This window comes from Prinia subflava, chromosome 9 (genome assembly GCF_021018805.1).
Source record: "Prinia subflava isolate CZ2003 ecotype Zambia chromosome 9, Cam_Psub_1.2, whole genome shotgun sequence".
Lineage (NCBI taxonomy): Eukaryota > Metazoa > Chordata > Aves > Passeriformes > Cisticolidae > Prinia > Prinia subflava.
The window spans coordinates 33,138,332-33,154,405 of NC_086255.1; positions in this window are offsets into that span (position 1 = coordinate 33,138,332).

Below are 16,074 nucleotides of genomic sequence, written 5' to 3' on the forward strand. Positions count from 1 at the left end.
GAAAGTACTGAAGTCCTTTTTTGTACCTTTTAATGGTGTTCCCCTTTTTTAGGGGTTGGACTTGGTCTGGAAGTTCTTTCCAACCCTAATGATTCTATAGAATGGGTTACTTGAGAAACCAGCTGGATTTCTACTTCTTTTAGCCTGAGCTTGATGCTCAAATCAAGTCAGGTTTCTAAATTGACTTCCCACCCCCAAAAAAACCTCTAATAAAGGGGTGAATAATTTTACAAGGACACACCAATTGTGATTCCCCAATCTAGAGGAGTAACTTTTTTTTTTAATGCAATTTATATCATGCATGTTCCCTTCTGTCAACTGATATTTCATTTTGCCATTGTTCTCTAATACTCCAACTCCAGCAAATGTTGCTCCTGGACTCTTCAGCTGTGTGGAGAGATGGAACACAGGGACAGTGTGGGCTGGAGCAGGGGATTCCTGGAGGTTGCTAGAAGGCACTCTGGGGAAACTGCACTCAGCGTTTGCCTGTGGGTTGTGCCAAGAAACCCAACCCTCTTGACTTTCCAAGCTATTTAATGGTATTTTTATACAACCTCCAGGCTCACCACCTTCCCTGCTTTTCTCACCACCAGCCTCAGCTTCTCTCACTTCCCAGAGCCACACCTTTCCCACTGAACCTTCCAGGCTTTCTCACCTGCAGAAATTCCTGCAGGTGGAGCTGGAATGACATCCTGGTGCTGGAATAAGTTATGAGGCAGGGCTTGGCTCTGCCTCGCTGTGGTTCTCACCTTGCTCTCCATGTGCCTGTGTTTGGCCACCTCTGCATGGAGACTGCAGTGTCCAAGGACGTTGTGCAGCACTTGGGTTCATTTTCTTGTGACAGTCGTCCTGATTTAATCCTGACAGGAGGGAGTCTCATTCCATTGCTTGTCCCCTAAGGACTTGTGATGAAAGGCACAGACTTAGAGCAGAAAACAATTTGTTTCTGGGTTCAGCTGTTTGATATTATCCATGATGAGGTTGTCCTTTGCACTGATTTATCTAGAAAGGCCTCTGGGCATTCCCTGGATGCTGGGCAGCCTGAGGGGATGTGAGAATAGGAAATTCCATGCTATTGGTGCCTAATTGTCCTGCTGATTATTTTCTGCAGGTGACTGTTTCCTTTAAGCCTCAAGCTGGGAATGTGAACCCCTGGTATGGCTCCCACTGCACCTGCACTGTGCTGTTCAGTGCCACCAGCAGAGTGTCTCCCAGGATGAGGAATAGCTGCTGAAGCACAGGAGGGCTCTAAAAGGTTGGGAACGTGCTCAAAACATCAACAAATTGATGTGTACAGGGTTCCCGCTGTGAGCACCAGTATAAAAAAACAGGATGGGAGAAACGAGAAGGGCTGGTTTTGCATGAGATGACAGAAATGAATTGCAGGAGAGCTTGGGGAATTTTCAGTGCAAGCTGTTGGAAAACTGTGGTGTGTCCACTCTGGAGGGGCTGTCTGGAAGGCCGTGCTCCAGCAAAGCACAGGTTTGGTGTGTTGAGTGATGGGATATTCCATGTGGGCTCTGCTCTGTGCCTGTCCCCAGTTCACTGCTGCAGATGCTGAAGGGGTCCTAGACATCTTGTAAACCCAGAATGGCTTGGGTTGGAAGGGGCCTTAAAGCAGATCTTGTTCCACCCCCCTGCCATGGGCAGGGACACCTCCCACTGTCCCAGGGTGCTCCCAGCCCCACCCAACCTGGCCTTGGGCACTGCCAGGATGGGGCAGCCACGGCTGCTCTGGGCAAGATGTGGGTGGGTACAGCTCTCCAAGGGTGCCCCTAAATGAGCCCCTCTCCCTGGGGCTGTGCAGCAGCCTCACAGCCTGGTGAAACATGGCCCTGAGCCCCTTCACCTGCAGTGTCCACTGGCTGTGCTGAGCTCCCCGGTGGGGCTCAAGTGAGGGGCAGCATCCTGAGAAAGAATCTGCACCAGCCTCCTGCTGCCTCCCAGTCTGGGGCATTTTGCACCTCCGGGGCTTCCTGAGCTGAAAGTTACAGATTAACTTTATGTTTAGTAGTCCTTGGTGGACTTTTGCCAGATTGCTCGAGCCTTTTGTGTTCTGGGCCCTTCTCATGCTCTGTTGTAAAGGATTTATGACTGGTGTGACAGAGCTGGAGGCTGTCTCAGTAATGCTTCAAAGTCTTTGTTTTTCCTAGTATGTTGAATTTTTGCTGTTATTTCTCAGGCCTCTACCATGCCCTGACCTTTCTCTGGCAGGAGGAGCATCTTGCAGCCCTGCTTCTGAAATCTCTTTTCCCTCTCTCTTGAGCATGTGTTCTGCTGTCATGCAGGCTGTCAGGCCAGGGCTGGGAGAGCTGCTGTGTGACCTGTTGAGTTTGTGTCAGGGTTTGCTGCAAGTCCCACAAAAAAAATTAAAAATAATGTGTGTTCTCAGCTCTGCCCTAAAAGCAGAGCTCAAACACTGAACCAACCAATGTGCTTTTGCCTTCCTTCCTGCTCTGCTTTCCCTGTTAATGTCTGCTGGAGGAGCTCATGTCTGTCCTGTCTCAATATTGACCCGGCCATGTCCAAGTCCCTCGTGCAGAGCTGATGTTCTCATGTTTCCCTTTCCTCTGGGTGTTTTCTCTTTCTTCTTCTTTTTTTTTTCCCCTTACTGCGAGTTATTTTAGCACAGTAAACATTTTCCTGACAGTTAGTGACATGAATAAATCCTTTTCCTGTCCTGCCCCCAATTTATTATTTAAGGGGAGAGGATGATTGAATCCAGCAGGGCTGATTTGAATTCTCTGTTCGCAGGAAGAGGGCGGCTGATGGGGTCTGTCAAACCGCAGAGTTTGCGCTCATCAGCATCTTGGGAGAAACAGCCATGCCAGCTGCTCGAAACATCTGGTTTGGGTTGTTCCCTCCACTCCCCATCTCTGCTTTTCTTTCTTTTTCTCTTCTTCTGGAGAGTTCAGCGTTGCTGACTCTCAGTGCTGGATCCAGCGGGGTGACAGCTTGGTTTCTGCTGTTCCACTCGAGCACCAGAGCCTGGTGAGGTTGCAGGCTTGCACTCCAAGCCAGGGTCAGCCAGAGCAGTAAAACCCCACCATCTGCTCCCAGCCTGCTGCAGGAGAGGCTCTCACAGCTCGGGGCTGGCCCTGTGGTTTGTGCAGGGCAGGGAGGGCCCCTCTGCACAGGGAGAAGGTGTTTTCCTAACCTCGGTGGCATAGAAACACGAGCACAGGGAGCGAAGGAAAGGCCCCAGCAGAGTTAATTAAGCGTTGCATTTAAGAGGTGCCATCGAACGGGATCGCTCTGCATTTATTGGAGTTGGCTTTTCCTGCTCTCAGGGCTTGCAGGAGGGCTGAGTACCCGTGCAGTCGGGAGCAGTGCATTAGTGTGGATTTGGCTGAGGGCTTAGAGAGGAGCTCTGAGCTCTCTGAGCAGTGGATTTGCTCACCAGCAAGCCCTGAGCCTGCCTGATGAAGGCAGAGTGCTCGAAGTACTGCCAGGATGCAGGGGTGAGGATCCCCTCCTTTCTATCCCCTTTCCCATCCTCTTGACTGAAAGATATGTCTATAAAACCAGCACCTTCTGGAGACTGAACTCACTAAGCTGCTGCATCTGTGCAGTGATTCCAGTGCTCAGGTCCTGCTGTGTCTCTCCTGGTGGAGCTCAGCCTGGCTAATTAAGCAGGAGCTAAATCCCAGAATCACAGAATTATTTAGGTTGGAAAAGCCCTCCAAGATCACGGAGTCCAAGCTATGCCCACCTTGTCAACCAGACCAGAGCGCTGAGTGCCACCTCCCTGGGCACTTTCAGGGATGGGGGCTCCACCTGGGCAGAGCATTCCAAAGCTTGACACGACTTTCCATGAGGAAATTCTTCCTGCTGTCCAACCTGAGCCTTCTCTGGTGCAGCTTGAGGCTGTTTGCTCTCATCCTCTCCTTGTTTGCTGGGAGCACAGCACAACCCCCCCTGGCTGTCCCCTCCTGTCAGGAGCTGTGCAGAGCCACAAGGTCCCCCCTGAGCCTCCTTTTCTCCAGGCTCAGCCCCTTCCCAGCTCCCTCAGCCTCTCCTGGGGCTCCAGACCCTTCCCCAGCTCCGTTCCTTTCTCTGGATGTGCTCTGGCCCCTCAGTATTTTTCTTGTGAGGGTCCCAGAACTGGACACAGCATTTGAGGTGAGTAAAACCCACAAAGAACCCAAATGTGACCCAGGCAGTGCCCTGTGCTGATGGGGTGGCCCAGCTCAGCGCTGGGTTCTCTGTACACAGAGGAATCGGTGTCTGTGAGTGCAGACACCCCCTCAAGGCTGAGGCTTGGCTGTCAGTGGGGTCAGGAACCCACCATTTGGAATAATCAGCCACGTTTCCTGTGGCCTGGATGCCATCGAGTCTGGAAAATTCAAACTAATCTCGTTTGGTGTCTGCCTGCACCTTGCTGGAGGGGAATTCTGTTCCGCCGCAACTCGCGCTGCTAACGTGTGCCAAAAGGAGCAGATCCGTGTCTGAGGCAGAGCCAGCTCCCCCCTCAGCATGGAAATGGAGCTCCTGGACTCACCTGGCCTCATCCTCCACTGCCATTATTTTAGTGGGATAGGTTATCTCATGGTATTTTGGCCATGGAGGATGACTTGCAATATTTCAGGTTTTCCTGGGTTGTCCTTTCACCTGCCTGTCTTTTCCCTTCAGTCTCCTGTGCTTCTGATGCCTGACTTTATTATCTTTGTTTTTTCTAACCCTTTTTTGGTCCCTGTTGGAGCTTGATTTCTGCTGGGGGGAAGATGGAAAAGGTCAGGCTCTCACTAGTGAAGCTTATTTTGTTTGCTGCATCTGTGGACAAACTTGCATGTATGTTGCAATTATGACCTACCAGGAGCCTCCTGGGCACATGGGACCCATGGTTGTTTATTTATTTACCTCTCCTCTGTTGCTCTTTTCTCCCACCTGATCCAGTATTCCCAATTTTACCTCTCTTGCAAGACAAAAAAGCTTAGTGGCCTGCAAACAGTAAATAAAGCTGACATTTGGAACAGAGTCAGTCTGATACAAGAGGACGGGGATGCAGCAGCACTTTTTGGGTCTTGCTTCCACTCCTTATTTAAAATCTCTTTTAATCAGGAGCTAATGACAAGTTTTGGTCACGAGAGCTGATGCACAGGGGAAAAAAAAATGCCCACCAGTTTGCATTCAAAATAATGCAAACCATTATAAATAGGGAGATCTGCAAGGATATAATCAAGCTAAATTGCTCATTGTTGCTCTCACCAGAGATGATTTCTTGCCTCTATCTGGGTTGGGCTGTCGTCTGGCTTTAGGGAGGATGTGTTCTCTCTTTATTCCAGTTATAAACCTTTGCAGCAGCAGCAGCTGGTGGCTGCAAGAGTGGGTTTTTCCTCTGGGTTTTGTGAGGATCAGGCAAATATTCCGGTGGCTTGGATATTGCTGTCCAAACTGCGGCAGGAAAATTGTCCCACAGGTTTCTGCCACGGGAGTGACCCTTGGAGGTGGAGCTGTCTCCTCCTGGGCTCTGCTGCAGGCAGACACGGAGAAGCCTTGCAACAGGTCACAGCAGCAGCCTGCCAGGAGAAAAAAAGGCTCTGGTGTGGGAATAGAAGACTCTCTCTGCCTGCAGATGGTGTGCAATAAGCTCTGGATTTTAGTGACTCTGTGCAATTTATCCTATTGAAAGTAGCTGAGCCTGGAGAGAATCGGGAGCTGATGCTGAAGGCACCAAACAAATCATAATGCCTTTAATACTTGGGTGTTTTTTTGTCCTAATTTTCTTTGACTGTGCTGTACATGAATGCAACATAAAAAATGTGCACTTTTCCGTGCTTTAATTGAAATTGTGTGTGGAAGCATGGAATGGTTTGGGTTGGAAAGGAAGTTAAAGTTCAGCCAGTGCCACCCTCCCTGCCATGGGCAGGGACACCTTCCACTAGAACAGCTTGTTCCAAACCCCTTCCAGCCTGGCATTGGACACTGCCAGGGATCCAGGGGCAGCCACAGCTTCTCTGGGCATCCTGTGCCAGGGCCTCACCAACCTCAGAGGGAAGAATTTTTTCCCAATATCCCATCTAAACCTTCCCCTCTTCAGCTTAATAAGGGCATTTCCCCCTTGTTCTCCATGCCTCTGTGAAAAATCTCTCTGCGTGTTGTGGAGGCAGCTTATAAAGCAGGGCAGCAGTATTCTGGTCTGCTGATTTTCCTACTAAATTCTGTTTTAATTTTTTTTTAAAATAATTTTTGGTTGTTTCTTCACTGGGCAGCTCTCTGAGAAGTGTAGGTGGCTTCACAGTGAAACTTGCAGTGGAAATACCACAGCCTGAAAAACTTCATGGTTATGGAAGGCAAATGTGGCTTTATGATGTCACTCTTGTCCCCAGAACACAGCCTTTGGCTCAGTTATTCTGCATGTGTCTCTCTTAAAGCTTTTTCCCCTTGGCTCCACTGTGTGTGGAGCAACTTCTGCTGAGGAATGGGAGCGTCCTGAGGGTTAAGTGACCTAATTTCATCTGCGCTGCTTTCGTCTTTCTAACCTCAGAAGGCAGAGACCCTGAACTGAAAACTATATAAAAAGATCTTAATTAGTACAGGACAAAAAAATAAGGCTTCCCTTGAAAAAGGGGACTGATTTTAACCTTCTAAATTAAGAAGAGGGTGGAGTTACAAGCAGCAAGTGTGGTACCTACTTGGATATTCCACAGCATCCTTTTTTTTGGCCTAGTTCTTGGTAGGAAGGCAAGCTCCTGGATGGAGATACAGCTCCCATCAAAGCATGCCTTGTCTGGACACATTGACAAGTCACTGATGTCCTTGTCAGCTGTAAAATGTCAACCTGCCTGTCAGGAGGCAGCTACAGACGAGAGAGGTGAGAGTGCCTGGTCTCCCCTCCTGCCTCCCCGTGTGCCCCACCTGTGACAGGCAGGGAAACCTGGCTGGGACTGGGCAGCAGGGAGAGCTCCTGGCTGAGCACGGCACCGACTGCTGCCATGCAGAGAGCTCATCCCAACCCCTGCTCAGCACCAGCTGGCTCAGCAGGTCCCACGAGGGGCTGCTCTTCCAGAGAAGGCTGGCACCCCAGGAAAGATGATTTTTGGGGTGGCTCTTGGAAAAAAGCCCCGTGTATTTGGGATTTAGGCACTAGGACATCACAGCTTGCAGCCTCTTTGGCCAGGTGCCTGCTGAGCCAGGGTGTTTTTGCCAGGTGGAGATGAAGAGTTTTGCTGGGTGCTCGGAGCACTCTGCTCTCCACCTGTAATTTTTTGTCAGAACTTTCATTCCTCTTTATTGCTGTTTTTCTAATTTTTCCCCGGGCTTCTAATGGCAGTGATTATGCCAAATGTGGTACATTTCATGTGCTGTGGAAATGACTTTCAGACCCAACTCTCAGTGCTTAAAGGACCATTAAAACCCCTGCTTTTCAGAACTGAGCTTTGGTGTTCTCCCCACTCTATTTCTAGTCCTGCGTTAAGCTGTAAAGTAGTAAAATTGCTGACTTGATTATGTTGCATTAATTAATTATCTCTATAGCAACATGCACTGATGTCATAAATATGGGAATTCAGCAGTGCAGCTGGATGGAAGAGGAGCTAATGGATAAATAGGGAGACAGCTTTTTTTTTTAATCTCTGCAGTAGTTAAGTAAACAGATTACTAATAAAGTAATATTTTGCATAGTTTTTCTTTTACTGCCCCATTTCCCTTTTCATGAAACCTTCTGCATTGCATAGGTCCTGTGTGTTCCTCCTGAAGGAGTTTTCCAAGTTGCAGGTCCCACTCCCAGACTGCTCAAAGCACCATCCCCTGCTCACTTTTATACTGACAATTGAAGCTGAGGCAGCAGGGCTTCTCCTTGCAGGAGGAACCCCTTTGCATTTAGCAAAGCCACCCTGCTAGGGGTGGGTCTCTGTGGGGGAGGGAAGGGTGTGGATCCTGAGCAGGGAAAATACAGTTAATTTTGGCATTGTAGGGTGGAGGGGGTGACACAGTGCGAGACGGGAGATGTCAAGAGTCAGAGGAGGTGGGAAAAGGGAATTTTGGCTCTGAGAAGGCTGGGAGGCTCTGCTCTGCTTAATGTGGGTACGAGTAGATGTTGCTTGTCTGGCTGTGAGCAGTCCTGGGTTATCTCTGGAAGTCCTGGCTGGGCCACTGACTCTCCTATTTTGGCTCTTGGATTAAAGGCAGGAGAGAGCTGTCTATGAACAGTACTCGTGCAGTGGGGCTCAGAGAGGGACTCTCTCCCTGTCTCCAGGAGTTTGTAGCAGGTGTGGTGTCCTAAGAACCCAGCAGGAATGGCTTGTGATGATAATCCCAGCAAAATCAGGCTGGGAAGAGGAATAATCAGTGGTTTCAAAGGAAGAAATATGGTCAGAGAAGTCTGTAGGTCTAAAGCTCCAAAGAGGTTGAGACCTGCTGCTTTTCTTTTTTTATTATCTTTCTTTTTTTTGCCCCCTTTTCTGTCAGTCTATCCCCTGACTAATTTTGTTTTGCTGTTTGTTTGCCACCGTCAGCTGTGAAGCTGCTCAGTCCTTACCAGTCCAGCACAGCGCTCGAGGAGCGAAGGCGCTCTGGGGCGAATGATTTATTCAGTTAATCTGGTTTGATTTCTGTCATTTGACACGTCCCAGGCAGGGTCTGTGTGGAGGAGTGCAGTGCTGCTGTTTATGCAGCACCCCAGCTCCGGGAAGTGCTGCCTGGGGGATGTGCTTGGCAGGGTGAAGAGCCTGCGATCCCTGAGCACTTTGGAATGTCAGACACTCCTGAGCTCTGCTTCCCACAGCAGGGAAAGCCTTTGGGATATCAGCTTAGATTTGTGCTGTGGCAGAGCAGGGAAAATTCACGGTGAGGGTGTGGTGGGCACTGCTAGGTGAGCTCTGGACAGTCCCCGGGAGGTGTTGAGGGTTAAACCCCTTCTGTGGAGCAGCCTGTGCCATGAAGCATCTGCTGGGAAAAGGAGGCCCCAAATATTGCTGGCCTGCTCCATATTTAATTAGCTGCCACAGCAGGTCAGGGCAGATTTAACTCGGCTTGCAGGACACTGCACAAACATCACATTTTAAACCACCTCTCTTTGCCTGCCTTCTGTGCGGGAAGGGTTAAGCTGTAAAACAACCTGCCCTTTTCTCCATAAATTAACAAACCTGTTAACATGGTAGTGTTTTGATTTCCGTTGAAAAGTGTTTATTTTGGTAGCCTGTACAAAGTTTCAGCTATTCTAAAACCCTGAGATTTCACAGCCGAGCTTTCATGTTCCCAGCAGAGAAGGAGGTGAGATACTCAAAGGATCTCTGTTCTTATTTCAGCACTGCACTTGCCAGCCAGGTTTTCGAGAGAGCCCAGTTTGCTGACATAAACGGGGTTGCTGATGTGCCGAAGGAGAGGGAAGCGCCCGAGAACATATTCCTCCCTGGGTCCAAGTCTCTCCCATCTTATCTTTCCCTTCCATATGTTTCCTCTGTAATGAGAGGAATTATTTATCATTAAAGTGATATATAATTTAAAAATTAAAGTTAATGAATGCTTAAATTAATTTACTGACAAAAACAAATGTCTGTCCTTCAGATCCTATAATTTTAATTGGAGTGGGCTACGGCTTAATTAACATGTATTGATTGTAGTCCTGAGTGCATCTATAGGTGGGTGGACTGTGTTGGGAGAAATCCTCCTTGGAGATGAAGATTTGCTGATAACATTCTGAGTAATTGTCTTGTGAAGAGACAGAAGTCTTTGCTGTTTTCTCTGCAGAAAGCTTTAAACAAAAGGTATTGTTTATAATTAAGGCAAAAATTTGGCATGGCCACTTAATAGATGGGAAGAGAATTTCTGCTGCAAAAAATATTAATGAATTGACTCATTAATTAGCTGCATGAAGAAGACAGAAAATTGGAGGAGAGTTGGAGTAAATAAAGAAGCAGATGCCACTGGAAACTTTTTGGGGGATAAAAAGGCAGGCTTCAATTTGGTGTTTACTCCCTGCACTCTTTCCCCTGAGCAGGTGTCCCCAGTTTCACGGTGGGTGATGTTGGGGATAAGGAGTGTGACAGCTTTTTTAGGGATGTGAGGACCACCTGCTTTGGGCCAGTGGGAGGAGAAGACATCCCAAGAGCCCTCCAATGTTCTGGAAGCCTGTGGAGCTGGGGACGGGCCCTCCAAGCAGGAGCCCAGGGTGTGAGGAGAAAGAGAGGCAATCCTGACTCCCTGGCACAAAACCCTCTGCCTGATGCCGAGAACCTTTTCCCTGACCAGTTCCATGGTGCAAAGGACCTGAATCCATCTCTTTAAAGAGACCTCTATATTCTATTTTATGAATGACCAGAATGAAAGATGTGCCCCATGTCTCCTTGAAGCTTCAGCCCACAAACTGCCTGAGCTCCTCTCAAGGATTCAAGAGAGAGGTAACCCCAGGAGCCTCCTGGCCCTTCGGGGCAGGTTGGGGGGAAAAGCCAAAAAGTGCTTGTTTTCTCTGGACAGGACAAGAGGAAACAGCCTCAGGCTGCACCAGGGCAGGTTCAGGTTGGACACCAGGAAGAATTTCCTCACAGAAAGGGTTGGCAGGCATTGGAAAAGGCTGCCCAGGGAAGTGGTGGAGTCACCACCCCTGGAATTGTTCAAGATACAACTAAATGTGGTCTGGTTGTAAGGTGGTGATCGATCAAAGGTTGGAGTTGATGATCTTGGAGACCTTTTCCAACCTAAATGGATCTGTGATTCTATAATTCTATGATTCTCTCAGCCTTGGGTTCGAGAGGTTTTTCCTTCCCTAGCACAAAATCCTCCTTCTTCAAAAATACATTTTTTAAATTGAATCGTATACATGCCAAGAAAGCAACCAGTGTCCTTTAGACTTGGTTCACAGCAAAATGTTTGTAAATTCAGATCCAGGTTGCAGAGACAAAGAGTAAAACAGGAGAAGAGAGGATTTTGTGAAGTGCTGTGTTACCTGGCTGGTGAAAGTTCCTGTCACCACCTTCTGCACAGGGGATGGGAAGGGGGCAAGTGGTGATGATTTGGGGAGCACCTCACCCCCTTTTCTGCACCTAAGCCAAACTGGCAGCTCAATGTGCTCCTTCCTAGAATCACAGAATCCTTTTGTTTGGAAAAGACTTCTGAGATCATCGAGTCCAACCATTAACCCAGCACTGTCAAGGCCAGCACTAAACTGTGTCCCCAAGCGCCACATCCACACATTTTTTAAACACTTCCAAGGATGGTGATTCCGACACTTCCCTGGGCAGCCTGTTCCAGTGTCTGACCACACTTTCAGTGAAGAATTTTTTTCTAATATCCAACCTAAACATCCCCTGCTGCACCTTGAAGCCATTTCCTCTACCCTGTCCCGTTTTTCCTGGGAGAAGAGCCTCACCCTCGCCTGGCTACAACCTAATTAAAGTTTTCCTTCTGGCCTCCATGGCCTACAGGAGGATGATTTTGATTTATCCAGTGGGGTTGTGTAAATGGAAACTCCTCTTCCAACTTGTCAGGCCCATCCCTTGTGCTGTCCCTTTTTATTAATGCGGTGCACAGGCAATGCCTTCCTGGAGACCTTTTTCCCCTCCAATATATTGAATAAATTCTACATCAGGAAGGAAAGTACCTCACAATAATGAACCGTCAGTGGGTATTTAAGATTGCTTTAATGGGTCACATTGATGTAATCTCCGCTTTTTCCTGGGAAGATCATACTGGGCCATAACCTCAATTCATATTTATGTCAGAAGAAACTATTTGGTGGAGATGGCTCAGAAAGAGCTTTTCCCTGCTGAGCAGTTGGATATAAATGTGCAGATCTGCCAGAAATATGCTGGGATTTGAAGGGAGATGGGGAAATATCAGATGTTTAGGGCATTTCTCTCTTAGCTGGAAAAATTCCTGAAAAGCTGGTTTCTTACCTTAGGATGTGAGCCAAGGAGGTGTGTGCTCGTGGGCCCAGAAATGTGCAAGGCTGAGCGAATTTAGGATTACTCTTAGGAGCATTTTTATCATCTTTTTGCATGTGGGCATGAGAGGTGTCTGTAGTTTGCCTGGCTAAAAAAAAAGAATCAGGAGGGAAAGAGAAATAATCAGAGCTGTATAAATAAAAGCAATGGAGGTGGATGTATATAAATATACACACATATAATAGAAATATGTATACGTATAATATCAGTAATATTTGACCTTCCAGTCATGTCCTTATGCCTGTTATTCCTTATTGGTCAGACCCTTCTGAAGGCCAAAAGCCAGCCCGGACTGGGGTATCAGAGACACTTGGGCTGTCTATAAAATAAAATAAAGGATGAAAATTGCATTTAAGGCCATTCCTCTTGGCCAGAAGCAGCAGCTCTGTCTTGATCCAGCGCTGCAGGAAGATGAGATAAAGTTGCAAGTTCACTCGGTCAGGATGGATGAGGGTGCAGGGGAAGGCAATGAAAATAACACAAATTCCCGGAGCTGTCTCGGTGAGGAAGGGACAAACATGACTAATGCTGCCTGAATGATTTGCACAAAAGGATTTCTTGGACAAACTTTGCCTTTCTGGAGGTAAACTGTCAGAGGGCACAGCGCGAGTTTTCTGATGTGTTCATGAGTCAGAATTATTTAATGAGGGAAGGGAGCAGCCGTCCCCCAGGCCCTGGAGCCGGGTTACCCAGGGGAGCAGCGCTGCTCTCGGCGAGCGCAGCTCCAAGCAGAGAGTGCTTCTTCTGGAGGTCACTCCCAGGTAGAATGAGGCTCCTCCGTTCGTATTTTGGGGATCACAGGCAGCACATAAGCCACGCCATGAGGTGGGAAACCTAAATGTAAAGAGGGTTTTAGTGATGCAAGAGTCCAAGTGTTGATGCTAGTGCTCAGTTTCTATAGGTGCTTCCAGTGGTTCCCAACTAGCCACGCTCTGTATTTTTCTTTTTTTTTTGGACCATGTAATTTTATTGTTCTGTCAGCCCTTTCGATGCACCTGTGAGAAGAATAATGTATTCAGCCTTTTTTTTCTTTTGTGCAATTAGCAGAAAGCCAACAACTAAAAATTAGGAGTGTAGCACACATGCAGAGGCTAAAGAATGAGGCTTTCTTCCTTTCCTTCTTTCTCTTTTCTTTTTCTTATAAAGCATTCATTTGTTGAAAAATAGCATTTCAGGTCAGCTGGAATCATTTGTGTTGAATTCAACACAAAGATGACAACAGAAAGTAGCAATTTGAAAAAAATCAAACCACTTTTTTGTACATTTCTGAAATTAGATGCTTTGACTTTGCTTTTTGAAGCAATGTTTGGAGCCAAAATGAAACTAATGTGAACTTTAAAAAAATGCTCTTTGGCGCTTCCCCATTGAATCTTCCTTCCCAAAATCCAAATTTTCTCCTTGCTTTAAATTTTGTTTAGGAAGAAGTGGTTTGTCTTTCGCTGGCTCAGGATGATCCCACCTCCCCGACCAAAAGGAAGTAAATCCACGGATCACGAGCTTATTAACTGGTTGAAGCCCCCATGAACAAAACAAACAAAGCAGAGGGAGAGCTGCATGGCATTGACACTTTCATTCTGGCAAACATTTGCTTTTTTCCTGTGGTCTGCTGTGGGAAAATGTTCCTTGCATGTGTAACCATGAGCGTGCACTTAAATCCCTTTGGCTTTTCCCCTCCCAGGTGGGTCAGGCCTTCTCCCCTGAGCCAGGGATGTACCTGCAGAGCCACGGGTGAGGTCCAGCTGGGAGAGTCCTCCTGTCTCAGGTCTCATCCCTGTGCTGGAGCCGTGTCCATCCTCAGGGATGCGGGATGTGCCCGTGAAGCGTGACTCGGGTTTTCACTGCTCTGGAAACAGAGAGTAAACCACCAGTGCAATCCAGGAGAAACAGGAAGGAAAGCGACATCTGAGCAGCCCCCAGGCTGTCCTCCTGTGCCTGAAATAACTCCTGTAGTGCAGCTGAGCCTGGAGGTGTCTTGGATCCTTTTGGGCATCCAAGGGACACGGGAAAATGGGATGCTGCTGGAGGAAGAGCACCTGGAGGGGCAGTGACACATAGCCTGGGCTGCAGGATGGGGTCCCAGCAACCATCCTGGGTTTTGCTGTGCTCCTGCTTGGAGCCCCCTCCCTGCTCACTGCACAGCAACAGCCCCGTTAGCATGTCCCAGGAGCAGAAAACAGCTCAGGCTTGTGTGGAAATGGAAGAAGGAAGCGAGAGTTCATTTTCCCTCGCCTTCCCAACCAAGAGATTCATGAGATGGCTGGGTGAGTTTAAGGGAACTTGCAGTCTTTTCATCATATTGATGGGTGGATGGATGGTGTGGCTTGGAGTGTGTTTGAGGCTTTAATTAAATCAGGGCTGCACTCTCTGCCACAGTTCCCTGCTGCTGTAGGGAATCATTCCCAGCCTCTTCAGGCCTTGTGTGGTGGGATGACCCTGGCTGGATTCCACGTGCCCGGCAAAGCTGCTCCTTCACTCCCCTCCTCGGCTGGGCAGGGGAGGGAGAATTTCATGGAAGGCTCGAGATCAGGACAAGGAAGGATCACTCAGGAGTTACTATCATGGGCAAAAGGGTCTCAGCATGGGGAAATCAATTTCATTTATTGCCAATCAAATTGCAGTAGGGTGATGAGAAATAAACCCAAATCTTAAAAACACCTTGCCCCTACTCCTCCCTTTAGTCAGGTTTAGTTTCACTCCTGAATTTTCTCCCTGCCCAGCAGCACAGAGGATGTGAAATGGGGTTGTGGTCAGTTTATCACACATTTATTGTCTCTACCACTTCCTCCTCATCCTTCCCCTGGTCCCTTCCCTCAGGAGACCACCTTCCATGAAATATTCCCACCAAAACCTGGCAATGCCAGACCAATACACCTTGAGTTATTGCCCGGTATTAATTTTTCAGCCTAAAACAAGCTCTGGAGACCTGTTATCTTAGAGATTAAAGTTCCAGCATAAACAAACTCATATGCATGTTGTTTTCACACGGGAGATGTTTTCAGTATCATATTTAATGTTCCAAACAAAGCCATTGCTTGTGGTGTTTTGCAGCCTGGATGCCTTTGAAAGGGTAGATATGGACCTTCTTTGATGTTGAGCTATTTGGGGCTTTTTATTTGCATTTAGTGGCTCTTATCTTGTAAACAAAGGCTCCCTTCTGTGTCTGTAGATCAGGACGTCACCCACAAAGCTCTTTGGAGATGGGAGATGGCTCCAGAGGCGCAAGACACAAGTTCAGGGGCAAATGGAAATGAGGGATGTAGAACATTTTCACTTTGAGGTTTGGCTCATCCTAGCAGAGACTGGAGGCAACTCGTGTTTTTTCCATGCACCTTTGATTTTTTTTTTTTTAAAGCAATCCCAGAGTGGCAGCAGGGGGAGGTGAATTTGCTGGAAAATTGCAACGCCTCCCCAAAATTCAGTATTTGACTCTTGGTGTTTGGTTTCTGGGCATGGCCACAATGCCAGGGGCCAGGGAAACTGCAGAACTTGAGCTCTTTGCCAGAGGGCTGGGAGACAAGGGAGAGAGCAGTGCAGAGATGTTTTCCACTTGTTGGCTCAGGGGATGAGCATCCATCCCTTTGAGCTGCAGCTCAGGTTGTTAGGGCAGGGCTCTCAGTTTCTTGCAGGCTCTCCATGACTGAGCCATTGGAAAACTTGTGTCTGAGGGAGCTTAGGAAGTTTCCTTCCAGTGCCTGCTGGAGAGGGAAACCCAAAAGGAGCAGCTAAGCACCTCTGAGGGTGCTGCTGCACCAGCCTTGTGCCACCACACAGTGTCATGAGCAGCCCTGGGTGGCCTCTGGTCCTGAGCCCTTGAGTGTCACTGCCCCTCAAAGGCCAAACCCACTTCCCAAGCCACCCCAGCATGGTTCAGTGCTGATTTATGAGGCTCTCCCCTTGGCATCCAGAGCAGCATCTCCAGTGGGAGGGTGCAGGAATGAATCAGGCAGTCCCTGCTGCTGCTGCTGCTGCGTGTGAGCAAGTTGTTCTACTGTACTTATCTCTTGTTTCTGTAAAGGTTATAAAAGTAAATAATCTTGCTCTAACACAGTGTCCTTGCAGTCCCTGCATGGATAACTCTTCCTAAGGCTGACTTGTGGTGATTAATACTCTACAGAGGGAAATTATTTTTTTTTAAAGGGAGCAGAGAAGTAAAGCTTCAAGATGCTTGTTCCCTTCATGCCCCCTGTGCTGG